This window comes from Akebia trifoliata, chromosome 3 (assembly GCF_017979445.1).
Source record: "Akebia trifoliata isolate Shusen 1 chromosome 3, ASM1797944v1, whole genome shotgun sequence".
Taxonomy (NCBI): Eukaryota; Viridiplantae; Streptophyta; class Magnoliopsida; order Ranunculales; family Lardizabalaceae; genus Akebia; species Akebia trifoliata.
The window spans coordinates 7,899,350-7,912,956 of record NC_141377.1 but is presented as its reverse complement, the minus strand read 5'-3'; the positions used below and the strand labels follow the sequence as shown (position 1 = coordinate 7,912,956).

Genomic DNA, 13,607 nt, shown 5'->3' with positions numbered 1-13,607 from the left:
AGCCAGTACACTTACAAAGCACCAAGAAACAAACATACAATCTAGCATTAAAACAAGATACCCATCCAAGTTTAGAAATTAATGCTTCTTCAAGAACCCTTCAGCCATCTTGAAATACTCCCCATATCCACTCTGACTCTCAGAATGACCATCACCACTTGTATGTGAATGTGAATTTGTAGAGGAGCCATGTGTAGTAGAAGTTGAATGGGTTGTTGAATGAGTGGAGTTGGTTGTAGTTGTGGAGGAATGTGAAGAGTGGTATTGGTGGAGATAATTTTCGGCTTTGTCGAAATATCCCCCGAAGTTCGTCTTATCAAGTTTGCCGTAATGTTCGGCGGCATCGAGGAGATCGGCGGTGGCACCAGCGACTTTGCCTTTGTCTACGTTGTGTGTTTCATGGTTGAGTGAAGCTTTAGCTGCCTCAGCCACTACTTTAGCACTAGAGAGAAGGTTGGTAGAGGAAGGTTTGTGGTTTTGTGTGTGTGTGGTGTGATAATTTGAATCCATGAGAGAATAAAGAAAAGAAAGATAGGGTCTTTGGTATGCTAAGGTATTGGATTGAGAGAAGAAATTGGACTATTGGGTTTGTGATTAAAGATTGATAGATTGATGATGAAGGAGAAACTATGCTAAGATTTAGATTGAGAGGAAATTGGGTTGTTGGGTCTTTTGATTAAACTAGAAATTGAAAGAGAAGCCCATTTAGCTATATAAAAAAAGAAAAAAAAAAAAAACTAGAAATTGAAAGAGAAACTAAAGCTTTTTGGAAGAGATTCAAGATTGATAATTGATGGGTCTTGCCTTCTATATCTCGTCTGTATAAATAGACTTAGATCTACAATGGAACTTTATCATCCATGAAACTTCCTTTGCAGTGTAGTTGCCGTGTTGCTTTCATGACCTCTGGACCCCCACACACTTTATCAGAAAAATTTAATGAGTCTTTGGAGTTGGATATGGTGTGAGCCACACGTTTTCTGGTAGTTTGTCAACTACCTACTTGATTTTGATATTAATTTTTTTTTGAGAACTGCTATCGCCACACCAGCTTTTACTAAGAGCACCCTAAGATATGTGCTAATTCTTCTTGAGAAATTCTAACTTTTGCTAATAGCATCTCAATTCATGTGTTGATCACACCATAAAATTAAAGGTGATTCTCCATTTCATGCGTTGAATATGATGAAATTCCATTTCGGTATAGCGTTCATTTTAATTCCCAAAATATGCTTTTACAGTGAATTCGTCACTTTTATAATTTATGAATTCATTTTGTTGATAAAATACTAGCGATTTTCCCTTAACAGCGATCTCGCTGGTAATTTAATAACGAATTCATTTGATTATAAAAGTGAGCAATTCACTGGAAAAACATGTTTTGGGAATTAAAATGAAAAACGTACTGAAATTGGAATTTGTACATAAATTGAGCACGTTTTTGATGTGGCAATAGAAGTTCTTTTCTTTGATGATAGTGGTCAGTTGTGTTGTGTGGTAGATACTAGTTCATGCACTTGACTATGAGGGTATTTCAGTCATTTTGTATTAAACTTTTAGAATTGATTGAGGTCGCGTATCATCAGTTGTAGGGTATCTCTGAGCTTTATGTAGGTGAGAAAAACTCTTTTCTCCAAGTGGAATGAGGGCTGACCAACAAGAACTCCACCCAAGTGGAATGGGTCACCTAAGCACAAGTTGTTAATCACTGGACCGATAAGCCCTTTTGTGTAGTCGAAAGAGGGATGGGGGGAGGGGGAGAAAGGTGAGAAAAACTCTTTTCTCCAAGTGGAACGAGACGCTAACCAACAAGAGTCCCACTCAAGTGGAATGGGTAAGCTAAGCACAAGTTGTTAATCACTGGACCGATAAGTCCCTTTGTGTAGGCGAAAGGGTAGATAATCCAGCTTTCCATCCGAGTGAAGGAAGTAATGCTTCCCAAGTCCATAACAGATAAGAAAGATTCTAGGCAATCCCATTTACAGTAGACTTACCCGCCAAATACTATTTCGGGTGCGGGTTCCAATTGGCTATTCTAACTACCTACCATCAAATGGAACTATAGGAGAGTTTTAAAAAGACCAGTTTCACTGATGACCTTCCTTTGAAGTTAAGTCTTGTGCCTTATATGGTAAGGCTCGCTTACTTACCTTAGAGAGAAAAGAAATGTTCATGACTAATAAGAGCACTAAAAATTACTACTCTACCTTTTTTCTCTCCGATTTGTAGAAAAAAGAGAGAGGAAAAATTGACCTATTTTTCTCTTCATTATTTTTCTTTTCTCTCTTCACTTAACAATCTAGACTAGAGAAATGGAGAGAAACTCACTTTTATTTTTCTTTTCTCTCCATTTCTCTCAATCCAAACACACCGTTAATTTATTAGAACTCTCAATTTTCCAATTTTCTAATTTAGGTTGTAATAAACTCTATGTTGAATGTGATCAAATTCTCTCAATATATATATTCCAATTTATTATTAATTGGAGTCCTTTTTATATTTTTATGAAATACATTCATTTCTAATTTTATCTTTTTAGTATTTTTCGACTCACTTGTAAAAAATATGTGAAAAAACCAGTCTAATTAGAATATTTCTTACAATATGAAAAGTGGATTACAAGTCGAAACAATAAAGTCTTGAATACATATTTCTTTGTCAAACCCTATAAAACTTAGCGATTGCTCCAATGAGGGAGAATAGGCATCGACAGAAGCGCTTGGGACGAATCTTATTAGCTAAGAGAGGAGAAAAGATTGTCGGGATGGGTGTGCTATCATGACACTATTTCATATTTCCTTTCTTAGGTAGGGGTCAACAACAAAGGCTATACCCGATGGGCATGTCAAACCATATGGTACGGAAAATTGGTGTGCGCCGCAAAGCTGAGCTTTTTTATTCTCTCCCACTATGTGGTTTGCGTCCTTTCTCCAAAAAAACAATTAATGGTTCGGGAAAAAGCTTATCTTAGTTATATTCAAAGTTGGGATTTAGCATCGTTCGAAAACTAGCACTAACTTGTTGTAGAAGCTCAACTCCAAGCGTAATGACTTCTTTCTATTTTGTTATGTTTAGCTTTTGACTTTTGAATGCTATTGGATGCCCTCTTTGAACAAGTACCCAGCTCATTCAGAGGGTATCAGTGTGTACCGTGAGAAGAGTCTTGTAATGAGAATTTTGTTAATTTTACAAATACTCGAGGTGTAACTATTCTAATTCTGATGCGAGCCCAACAAAGCATCTAGGTTTGGGATTCCACTCCTAGAGATGAACCTTGATGCTAATGAAAATCTTGATTAGGAGGCTTTATTTCAACCCCTCTTTGGCTTTGAGCAAGAGAGACAGAAGGAAGAATGATTGAGGCCCTGTGCATTGCCTGCCAACCATCTTATGAAGATTTAGTTAGTGCTCGGATAAAAGAGAATGAATGAAGAAGAAAATGAATAATAGGCTTGCAAAGTGATTTTTTTTTTTACTTGTAGAGTTCAAACCAACCCCTTCCTCCTTCTTGGAGGTGAGTTTTTACAAACAAAATCTAGAGACAGGTGTCACCACACAGTTAGTCTAGGTATCAGATGAGCAGGGCAGTCGGAGTGCACTTGAGTGCTTTAAAAGATGAATTCATCACTTGTTAGTCAAGATTTTAATCTAATGTGTAAATATTGCAGGCCATCAATGCAAAGTAAAACAAATCTGTGAAGCATGGTGTCCTATCAATCTGATAAGATCTTCCTTGTATTTATCTATGTATGAAGTTGTGCTTGAACTCAAAATACTTGCTCAAGATTGTTTATATGCTATGGGTTAGGTAGGATATGAGCTAGGGATCAAATTAGAAACGAGCTAGGATAAAATAGGATCTCAAGTTTAGATCAAGTATGAGCTAAGGATCGAATACAAGCTCGAAATTAGATCCCTATGCGATATCACTCATATGTGAACTGAATTTAAAAAAGCTCGGGAGTTCAGGCTATGCTTATCTCGTAAGGTAACTCCATATTTTGAGGCCGCGTGAGTTAGAGCGTGTCGTATTAACCCATCCTGATATCACGAATGAAGAGATTTGGTGTATGGGAGGTCTGTTATCTCTTTAGAAATCTTTGTTTTATTAGATTAGAGATTTTGAGTCTGAGTTAAGGTCTGACCGAACTAATTGACCTCTTTTAAACTAATGCAACTTATCGCCTTACACTTATCAACCTAATGTCTTATCCATACTCTGTTTTTGAGTGAACTCAGTTTGTACTAAACTTACATTCAACTTATAGGTGATTTAGGTTTAATTCCTTCCTTGTTATCCTTGGCCTTGATAAGGTGGTGAATTGTGCACCTTCAACTCTCACCTCGATTTGTATTTGATTAATGGCACCATTATCAATACTTCAATATAAGAACATCGATCCTCTGACCTCTTCTGACATCTGAGGATGGGATTAATGTACTTCTGGTACTCGATTTATTCAACCATGTTTTGTACTTTTTATGACAAGGAGACAAATCACTATTTTCTTCTTATTTGTGATATGCTCAGTTCAAGACATAGATTTTAGTATTTCCCTGTTTGTTGGCTTGTTGTAAGACCTTGACCATTATTTCTTCATGGCCCCCCTCTTGTTTCTTCGTGACATGTGCTTTATCATGTAGTGTGCCAAAAATGGTCTCCAAAGTATCATTCTTATTTTGTGGCCTCCAAGTTGTCCATTGTTCAAGTTGTTTTCATTTACCCTTTTGTAGTATCACTCTTTTTTAGGCCTCGGGTAGTCCTTTCCTAGGTTTCCTTTTTAAGATTTGAGCTTAAGATATGATGTTTGATACCAAATGATATGAATCCAACCAATATACCAAAATCACTCAAGTGTTAGTGGTACAGAAAGTTAAACTTATATTTCTTAGGGTTCGAAACACAATGCATTCAAAAATTGGGGAAGCCAATAGTGTTAAGGTTGTATTTGAGGCCCAATTCCCACATATGGACTTCCAGGAAGGTTATAGGATCTAAAATCAACATTTGATGTTATGCTAGAGCTGTAAATGTGTCAAAAACAAAATCTACACAAACCTACTTCTGGATCCTAACTTTTATAATACGAAAATGTCCTTTTTAAATTAATGGTTAGAATACCTCTAAAGTATTTATAGGATATTAAGTTAATGATTGAAATGATAAAACTTTTAATACAACTACCAAAAGCATGCCTAGAGAAGCTATTTGTTCACCAAATTCCCTACAAATCCACAACTTCTTTAGATGCCAAAATCACTTTGGTGGGTGCGTTTGTTTGGGCATGAAAAATGGGTTGGACATCTATTTTCCATGTGTTTGATTGAATTTTTTCATGAAAAATGAATTTTCACCCTTGTCCAAAAATTCAATGAAGGTTGGATTTCATTTTTTTTTATATATACCCATAAAAAAATGAAATCCACCCCAAATTTTATCTCCCAAATTTTAAATAGTAATATTTCTCCTCTTCTTCCTAACCACCACCACCATTGTCTCCGTCTTCGACATCTCTCTCTCTCCCTTTTTTTTCTTCTTCTCTTCATATAAACTTTGAGTTATCCACCCCACCAACTTTCCTCTAACATTTTTCCTTGGATTTCAAAATCTATGGAAAATGAATTTCTATGCCATCAAATTTCAATTTTTAAGATTCAATAGTTACAAGTCTGTTAACCGCACACTCGAAAAATAAAAGACCTTCTACGGACGTGATCATATTGATCGGTGTACGAGCAGTGGGAATTAGAAGTACAAAAGAGAGGGAGATCAGAAGCCTTTCACATGCACTCACATGAGGCTTAAATAGATATTTGCACCCCCCTTTGCGTGCATCGCATGCGCACTAAGCGTTTTCGACGGGTTGGCCTCAAACACAATGGACTGCAGTCCCATGGTACCTTGGGCCCTCATGTGCGAGCGAGGCCAAATCTCTTTCTCTTTCACACTCAACCAAGTAGGAAAGTAGGAACATTTATAAGTTGAGTATAAGTCTTATATTTACCCCCGATGTAGGACTAAATATTTAGAGAGTTATCTCTATAACTCTCAAGAGAAATATAAGAAAGAATTTTTGACCTTTCAACACAAATAAGAAAAATATTCTTTTAACTAAGGTTTCACTAAAATTAGAAAAACCTTACACCAACCATATTCAAGAGAAATTAAGGTTTTGAGTTCAAATCTTTCCCCCAAAAAAATCCAATAAATAATATTAACTATGAATCCTACAACAAAAACTAGCACAAACCAAACAAACACCTAAACATATTATGACAATCTAACATAATACAAAAGCCAGTACAATTTTAAAAGCACAAAGAAACCAATATACAATCTAGCATAAATACAAGATACCCATCCAAGTTTAAAAATCAATACTTCTTCAAGAACCCTTTAGCCATCTTGAAATACTCGCCATATCTAATTTAACTCTCAGAATGACCATCACCACTTGAATGTGAATGTGTCGTGGAGCCATGTGTGGTAGAAGTTGAATGACTGGAGTTGGTTGTAGTTGTAGAGGAATGTGAAGAGTGGTATTGGTGGAGATAATTTTCGACTTTATTGACATATTTTTCAAAAATTGTCTCCTCGTGTTTTCCATAATGTTTGGTGGCATTGAGGAGATCAACAGCAGCACCCGTGACTTTGCCTTTGTCTATTTTGTGTGTTTCATGGTTGAGTGAAGCTTTAGTTGCCTTAGCCACTATTTTGCATTAGAGAGAAGGTTGGTTGAGGAAGGTTTGTGGTTTTGTGTATGTGTGGTGGGCTTGTTTTGATAATTTGAATCCATGAAAGAACAAAGAAAGTAAGATAGGGTCTTTGGGTATGCTAAAGAATTAGATTGAGAGAAGGAATTAGACTACTAGGTTTGTGATTAAAGATTAATAAATTGATGAAAAAGGAGAAACTATGCTAAGAAGATATAATCAAGTTGAGAGAAAATTGGGTTGTTGGGTTTGATTAAACTAGAAATTGAAAGAGAAACTAAGGGTCTGTTCTTTACAGAAGCCATCTCCGACTCCAGAAGCTGTCTTATGGAAGAAATAAAAGCCCAGTGCCTAAAAAACTATATCCAATAGAAACTTGTTCATTACAAAAACATAAGTTAGAAATTAATGTTCGTTTAACAATTTTTTTTTTTTGTTGGATTCTGGTTAAATGATCAGAATACCTTTAATGTTGATAATGTACAAAAATGACCAGAATACCTTAATAAATATATAATTACAATATATATATATATATATATATATATATATATAAAATTATAAAAATAATTATTTTCAATTTAAATAAATTTATAAATTTTATAATTCTATTGAAATTTCTATAACACCTCCTCTTAAAAAGGAACATATGAAAATTTTCTGATAAATAAAATACCTGTATAATACACAATCCAATATCCACATAAAGATGAAGGGTGTTTTGATAATAAAGTAGTGATGATGAATTACTTTTGGTCTTGGTAGTAAAGATGAAGGGTATTTTGATAATTCCATTTTATTTTTTAGGTTAAGTTTGGTTGAAAATTTGATTAAAGATGAATGGTATTTTGGTAAAGATAAAGAGTATTTTGGAAGATGAATGATATTTTGGTAAAGAGGAAGGGTATTTTGATAATATTATTTTGTTTTTTAAGGTTAAATTTGGTTGAAAATTTGATTAAAGATTTGTATTTTGGAATATGAAAGGTATTTTGATAAAGATGAAGGGTATTTTGGTAATCTCCTTTTATTTTTAAAGGTTAAGTTTGATTGAAAATTTGGTTAAAAATGAAAAGTATTTTAAAAGATAAATGTTATTTTGGTAAAGATGAAGGGTATTTTGATAATCACATTTTATTTTTTTTTTAAATTAAATTTGATTGGAAATTTAATTAAAGGTGAAGGGTATTTTGGTAACCATACTTGAGTTGTTTTTATGTTTTTGACTTCGTGCAAAAGCCATTTGAATAAATCTCTCTTGGATGACTTTCGTTAAAAGTCATTTGAAATTCGCGGGAGTAAAAAAAACCCAAACGAACATCATTCTTTTGACTTTTTGAACTTAAACGCGAAAAAAAAAAAAAAAAAAAAAAAAAACCAACTCTAGAAGTCCAAATGAACAGGCCTGAAGTTTTTTGGAAGAGATTCAAAATTGATAATTGATGGGTCTTACCTTCTATTTCTCCTCAGTATAAATAGACTTAAATCTACAATAGAACTTAATCATCTATGAAGCTTCCTTTGCAATGTTATTGCCGTGTTGCTGTCATGACCTCTAGGCCCCACACACTTTATTAGAAAAATTATTGAGCCGTTGGAGTTGGATAAGTTGGATATGTTGTGAGCCACATGTTTTCATGGTGTTTGTCAACTGCCGCTTTGATTTTGATATTATTTATTATTATTGTTTTTTCTTTAGCACTTCTATTGCCACACAAACACCCCAAGATATGTGCTAATTCTTCTTGACAGATTCTAATGTTTTGCTATCAGCACCTCAATTCATGTGTAAATCACCATAGAATTAACAGTGAATCTCCATTTTGTGTCCTGAATACAACTAAATTCCAATTTCGGTAGAATGTTCATTTTGTCATTTTTATAAACTATGAATTTGTCACTTTCGTATTCTATGATTTCATAGATAAAATACCATCGATTTTCCCTTATCAGCAATCGCGCAAGTAATTTATTAACGAATTCATTGATTGCAAAAGTGACGAATTCATTAGAAAAAAATGTTTTGAGGATTAAGATGAATAGCATACTGAAATTTGGAAACCCCGAGAGATTGGCTCAATAGCAATTTCAAACCTATAAGCGGTGAAAGTCCATACGTTGTGAGTTCAATACCTAGTATGAGCAAAATTCCTCAGGGCCTCCTGCGAGGGTGCACCCTCACTTATCCGATGCGTGTGATGTGCAGGTGTTGCACGTGCCCTGAGACTAATCCTTGGGCAAGACCATGGTCTATGGACTAAGCAAAGCCCAGATACGGGCTCGGTCCCTATCTATAGAGATACCCGATTATCCAAAAAAAGAAGAAATTTGGACATAGGTTGAGCACGTTTTAGGTGTGGTAATAGAAACTCCCTTCTTTAGTGTTATGAGTCAAACTAGCCTTACTAAATTAAGTAAAGATTTAACCCTTACCAAGGGTCCTTGGCTCAATGTGTGGCAACCAAAAACAAGATCCGATGCTTTTGGGTTGTAAAGGACAAAATTCTATGAATTTTGGATTTTTTTTTTCAATAAAATTTATTTTTAACTGTTGAATATTAATTTGAAGTTTTGGTATTATGTGTAAGTTCCGTAACCGTCCATTTTCAAAACTTTGGATAAAGCCTAATAAAAAAAAATGATTTTTTTTTTCTGTATCCGAGTTTTTCAATGGAATTTAGAGGGCTGCATGTTGGATTGCTAATGTGGTAATCCATTTGAGCAAAACGACTATTAGTAAGGCTTAAAATCTTTACTAAGTAAAGAAAATGTTTCTCAAAGGATATTGAATTGGCATTTTTTTTTTCAACTGAACAAACTAACCCTTTGAAATGACCTATTTGCCCCCCAAGTAGATACCTTGAATTGCAGAGACCAGGGTATTATTTTTCTTCCAAATAACAGATTCATTAATGAAAGGAAGAAAATTAGTTACACTGGAAATTAACTTCAACCCAATACTTGTGGGCCTGGGACATGTAGATCATTCTGATGGATGATCCTTATGCCATAATATAATAAGAATAACAATGATCAAACTTGAACAAATAGTTGTTTTGCTAGAGTTCGAGATTTTTGTTTGATCGAATGGTTATGATCTTCTGATCCAATTGAATTTCAATGCTAGTCATCTCGAAGAGTAAACCCCATCGCTAGACTTCCTTCAAGTGATTGGTTCATTCCTCCATCTCTAGAAACAATATCACCAATAATTTTTGCAAGAACAATCTCCCCCAACAAAATGATGAAATCGAGTTCGATCTCTAACAGTAATATCCCTTCTATAGACCTTAGAAACAAGCTTAAAGAAGTCATGGCAGTCCTTACAAACCCTCAAATTCTTTACTATCCTTATAGTAGTATCTGACGAAGTTTTCAGAAGCCCAAAAGCGAGAGCGAGCTTCTCACTATGATACATCAAAGATCGTTCCTTCTCTTCTTCCTCAATATCATAAGAAACCAACTCGGTGTTCACAATGTAACCCGCTAACTTCAATTCCTTGTTCATATTGGCCAACATCTTATAAACCTCCTCAAACCTCACTTCAACGCTATCCGATACCACAAACTCATAAACCACATTGTCAACTTCAATAGAACTGCACCCGGGGACCTTTCGTATCCCTTTTCGTTTCATCATCTCTCTCACTTCACCAACTTTAGTCCACCTTTGATCTCGGGCATATAGATTCGAGAGCAAAACATAATTCTCAAAATTATTGGGCTCGAGATCGAGAAGGTTTCCTATTGCAAGCTCACCCAATTTGGTGTTTCCATAGATTCTACAAGCACCTAACAATGCCCTCCAAATGATGGGGTCCGGTTTCATGGGCATTGTTCGTATGAGCTCTTGTGCTTCATCCAAGAATCCGGCTCGTGCAAGGAGATCGACCATGCACCCATAATGCTCAATTCCCGGTTGTAACCTATATTCCTCCCTCATACTCATAAAACTCCTTCGGCCTTCCTCGACAAGACCTTGGTGACAACAAGCACATAAGATAGCTAAGAAAGTAACCCCATCAGGTTCAACATTCTCCATGATCATCTTCGAAAATGTCTGTAAAGCGGCTTCACCTCGGCCATTCAAGGCAAACCCAGAAATCAAAACATTCCAAGTGTAAACATTCTTCATTCTCATCACTTCGAAAACCTTCTCAGCCTCCTCAACCACACCACATTTAGCATACATGTCGATAAGTGCGGTACCCACAAACACATTCAATCTCACTCTGTTCTCATTAATATAATTATGGATCCACTTCCCTTGGTTCAAAGCTCCCAAATGGGCACACGCCGAGAGCACACCGACCATCGTGACCTCCCCTGGTTCCACCCCAGACAACTGCATTAAGCGAAACATGGCAATTGCATTTCTAAAATTCCTATTATGTGTATAACCCGTTATTAACGCGTTCCATGACACAGAGTTTCTCTCAGGCATTTCATCAAACACTTGACGAGCTTCACGCATACATCGACAGATGGAATACATATTTACAAGAGCTGTATTTGTGTAGATATCTGATTGAAAACCCATTTGAATTAGATATCCATGTATCGATTTTCCAAGCTTTCGAAGCCATAATTGAGCAATGGACTTTAGTAAAGCAGAATAAGTGGAAGAATCAGGAAGAATTCCAAGTTTGTGCATTTGGGTGTAAACTAAAATGGATTGAAGATGCTTGCTTGAGTGAGTGTAGGATTTGATCATGAAACTACAAAGGTCAGAGTTGATGAAATGGTGGAAATGGTGGAAGAGAAGAGCAGAGGAAGCAAACCCAGATGAAGAAAGAGAGATATCTATGAGCTTCATTAGAGAGAATTGGTTGATGGGTATGTTGTTGATGATCATGTGTGAGATTGTGTGTTTAAGATGGTTGTGATCTGTGAGAGAATTTAAGATTGAGAAGTGTTGTGGATGGGTTGTTTGAGTTGGGTTCTCTGTGAGAGCTGAGATTGAAGAGGTGTAGAAGGGAAAGAGTTGGATCCATTTGTGAGAATTTTTTATTGAGATTTGTGGAGAAAATAAGAATGGTTTTAGTTTTGTTGACATTGTTCTTGTAAGGAGAATATATGAAGGGATGAAAGGTTTGAACTTAAGAGGAGTTTGTCCAAACTCCCAAAGTCCGAAGTTAAAGTGAGAAGGAAAGTAGGAAAATTAGTATAGGCCCCCCCTGAATGTTGTGAAATTAGTAAGAGACACCCTGACTATTGATCAGTGGACCCACCCAAGTACCTGAGACTGAATCCATGAAAATGAGAACTTATATTGGCAATACCAACTCTTTTTATAATATGTATCATTATAAATATTGTTATTTATGTATTTTTTTTCCTGTATTCGTTCGATTGGATTTTAATCTAACAGTTAGGATAATTTTTTCTCTTTTGTAGTCCTATAAATAGTAATGTTGGGATATTTTTAAAGATTAGGAGTATTTTTATCTTAGGGTTTTAGAGAGACAAGGAAAAGGATGTATAAAACTTTCAGGACTTTAAAGATTCGGAGTATTTTTCTTGTATTATTTTCCTTTGATTCTCATTGTCAAAAAATTTGAATTCTCTTTCTTTGATGTTATTTATTTATTTTTTAGTATTTTCTTTCATCATGTTGAACAAGGGTTTCTCCAAAAATTGTTACAACATGTAATATATATAATTAATAACAATCATAGAAAATATATCTATCAACCCAAAAATTTCTTCGAACGTTGTTTGTTTGTTTGTTTTTTTATTTTTTTCCCGTTAAGATATCACTAAAAGAATCATAGTATATTTAGAAACACATCCGTAACACAAATATACCAAAGTGGTAAACTTTGCTATCGCAAGACGTTCGATTAGTAACGGATGTCAAAACCCATGTTTGATGTCATCAAAGATCTAATATGAGATATTGATTTTAACAAAAATGATGTCTTATATAGAGAATTACATTTTAAAAATAAGAATAAAGATGTCAATTTTTCTTAAAATCAATGTCTCTTACCTATTTTTAAAATAAATTTTTAATATTACATATGCAAATTTTACAACAAAACACCTGTAGAAATGCAAATCCCCTTCAGTATACACACAACACACATCCAATTCTCCAACCCATTAATTATCCCCACATGCACAACATACATAATATAACACATTTTTATAGATCAATGATATAAATTAATAGATCCACAATAGAGATAAAACATGCACAATTTAAAAAAAAAAAAAAAAAAACGGAAAAAAAGAACATTTATACATATGCATACAAATCTTGAGTGCATCGATCCTTTCCTTTGACCTCACGGTTGTAGATCTCTTATAATATATAACATGCAGAAATGAACATATATAAAAATCAGAAAACCAAGGAGAAAGTTGTGAATGTTGGACGCTGCAAAGGGCATGACATAGGTACATCCAAGGGAAAGAGATGGGCACAACCAAAGGCAAGACCTGGCCACGACCATTGGCATGGCCAAGAGAAAACTATAGACATGACAAAGGGTAGGACATGGGGCCAAGGGCAAGACATAGGCATGCCAATTCGAACGCCCATTGGACACAACCAAAGACAGGACATGGGCACGACACAGCCACAACCATTGAACTGAAATATATAGCCCATAATAAACACCACATAGACAATCAAATATTCACTAGGGTTATTACATGTCATTTGAAACTTTACTAGGAGTCTGAAATGTCTAAATAAATATGTTCTAAATGGAAATACAACACCGGATCATGGTTCTTGGAGAACAGAGCTAATGGAAATGTTTAAGTCAATAGTAACTCTTTTATCAGATGGTGAGATGATTGGTACCAACGCTTCGATATCGATGAGTAGTGCAAAAGGTGATGACCACAACAACTTCAACTTAATGATGGGCTTGAATGCAATC

At 35.1% G+C, this 13,607-nt stretch overlaps 1 pseudogene; it reads right to left on the bottom strand.

Moving 5' to 3' along the window:
- Positions 1-9,916: 9,916 nt before the first annotated feature.
- LOC147405858 (pentatricopeptide repeat-containing protein At4g21065 pseudogene) lies at positions 9,917-11,569 on the bottom strand (annotated as a pseudogene).
- Between the last annotated feature and the right edge of the window lie 2,038 nt (positions 11,570-13,607).